This window comes from Aplysia californica, unplaced genomic scaffold, assembly GCF_000002075.1.
Source record: "Aplysia californica isolate F4 #8 unplaced genomic scaffold, AplCal3.0 scaffold00947, whole genome shotgun sequence".
NCBI lineage: Eukaryota > Metazoa > Mollusca > Gastropoda > Aplysiida > Aplysiidae > Aplysia > Aplysia californica.
This window is the reverse complement of record NW_004798217.1, coordinates 171,446-174,087: the sequence shown is the minus strand read 5'-3', so window position 1 is coordinate 174,087 and position 2,642 is coordinate 171,446.

The window sequence follows — 2,642 nt, the reverse complement described above, 5'->3', positions numbered from 1 at the left end:
CCCCCCCTCCCTCTTTAAAAAAACAACTGTGAAAGAAATGTTTCTTTCATTCTGGGTGCATCATTAAAATGAATAAATCGAATACAATCATTTTACAATATACCTACTAAAAGGGGTAATCACTGTACAAATTTGGTCTAAAGAAAAAATTAGATCTGTGATTCCGTTTCTTCATTCAAAAGGAAAAATGGCCTAATTCAGGGAAAATTTGTAAGTCTTCATTATGAAAATGTTTAATCCCTTTCGACACTGAGGCCTATTCATCTTCGTTTGTATGCACAAAATTTAAAAAAATTTCAGAGAGATTTTCAACAAGCCATTATATCCAAGTTTCCCTCTAAGAATAGCAATACCATTACATTACATCTAAAACTTCCTCTGAAATCCTGTAGAAAATAGCTACTTCATGATTAAAAGAATCCACCTTCTATTTCTTTGCCGTTCTGAGTTTCTAAGACCACGAGACCAGAAACATTTTGCTCTATCAAAATCGTAAGATCATATTCAGTGAATTACATTTGGAAAAGGCTTGGCATGCTGTGCGTGAAACTCAATGGGGTTTTTTTTAACGTCAAATTTCTGAAAATTAGGCTGAGAGCAGGTACACCTTTGAAACTTTGTAACTTTACGGTAGGCAAATGTCCGTAACTTTACAGTCGTCAAATGTCCGTAACTTTTCGGTAGGCAAATGTCCGTAACTTTACGGTAGGCAAATGTCCGTAACTTTACAGTTGGCAAATGTCCGAGAACGTTTGGGAGAAAATAAACAACTGCTTACGTCTACACAGCAGAGGACAGGTTAAGAAAGTGAAAGGACTGCCTGCCATTGGTGGAATTCATTAGACGAAAATATTATGTTTACAAATGAACTCGATGAGCAAATCAGAGGCCGTCACATTAAATCTGTGTGCCAACATTTTTAAAAAATGATGTACGCATTAAAAATAAGCTCATACTCATACGTGATGACATGAGGTTAAAAATGTGTTACACTGTATTGATAATACCCTAGATGTTTGAGCGACGTTGTTGGAATGATGCCTGAAAAATACAATTTTTTAAAAATACATGGGTCTGGGCCTGCTTTGACTTCAAAGAAACGAATGAAAGATTCAATTGTGGGAGTCATAGTCCTGACATTGCTCTTTCAGAGCTAAAATATAAGATAAGATAAGATAAGATAAGACATTGCTCTTTCAGAGCTAAAATATAAGATAAGATAAGATAAGATAAGATTGTACTTTATTGTCCCAGAGGAAAATAATTGTGAGGCAGCGTGGTGGAATTAGGCTCCCGTCAAGATAATGAAATCGAAGAAAACAGCAGTTTTCTCCCTGCTTAGCAATTTTTATCAATTTTTTGTTTTTTGGCTCAACACCTTTTACGTCCATTTGCAAACACATTCCTTTGAGGATTTCACTGAAAGCGTTGACTAAAGGCAGAAAAAATACAGTTTCCATGGACTCTCCAGCTTTGGAATTTACAAAGCTTTGGCAGCCATTTTCTCCTTGATTTTACGTCTTAAACCAGGTGACCCCACAGCCTTCAATCCAAAATATCTCCACTTCTATTGAAGATGGTTGGGTAATTTTTTAATTGAAAGCAAGACAAATTAACAAGCTTTAAGGTGGTACCAATAACTCAATATGCCCAAAAATTGACGAGAGCCTGATTCCACCACGCTGCCTCATATAGATCTATACTGTTTCGGCCAGTGCAGCGATATATAACCGGGGAGAAAATCAGTGTTGACACAAACCTAGAGAAGCACATCAGAGATAGATCTAGATCTAGCCTTCGATCGCCTGATGTCAAGTTCTAACATGGATGTGACGTATTTACTCATGCAGCGATTTGAGGGGGGGGGGGTGCTTGAATGTTCATGAGGGAACTAGCTTTGTTGGAAAATAAGGATAGAATCTATGTTTAGCCAACTGACTACGTAAGTTTTACATCAATCACGACAAAAATGTTATTATTTTATAGCCTTTTTCTTGTACATTCTGGGACAGCCTTCGACAATTTTCAATCCATCACTAACCTTGGGTGATTATCCAAAAACACACCTGGAAGAAAAATTGAACCGTGTTCACATAGAAACTGACACCCTCAAACGAGTAAATCACTTTTGAAAAAAACAACCAGATCTTCACGAAAAGCAAGTAGAGATCTAGGTCTTCAGTTGAAGAAACCGCATCCTTTCTGAAAACCAGGATTCACGTAAAGACCAAACCGTTCTTGCAAAACCAACACCAAGACGAAAGGTCGGTCCACACAGAATTGTGACAGTGCGGAGTCGCTTGTTGTTGTCGATATTCCTCGCTCGAACAGACCAACACGCACGCACGCGCGCACACACACACGCGCGCTGTGAGACAGAAGGAAGCTCATAAGATCATCTTTGACCCATCATCCAGCGATCGTCGTGCGCGCGCGCCACGCATTGAGCGGTGCTGGTACCTGGTACCTGCGCAGTTGTACTCGTGTTTCGCGCGCGCGGCAGATGGTGGGTGGTGTTAGTTCGGTGCTGTATGGTGCGGGCCGCTGCTGCTGTCACTCTCACTGTGTGTTTGTGTGTGTGTGTGTGTGTTTGTGTGTGCGCGTGTGTGTGCGTGCGTGTGTGTGTGTGTGTCTGTGTGTGT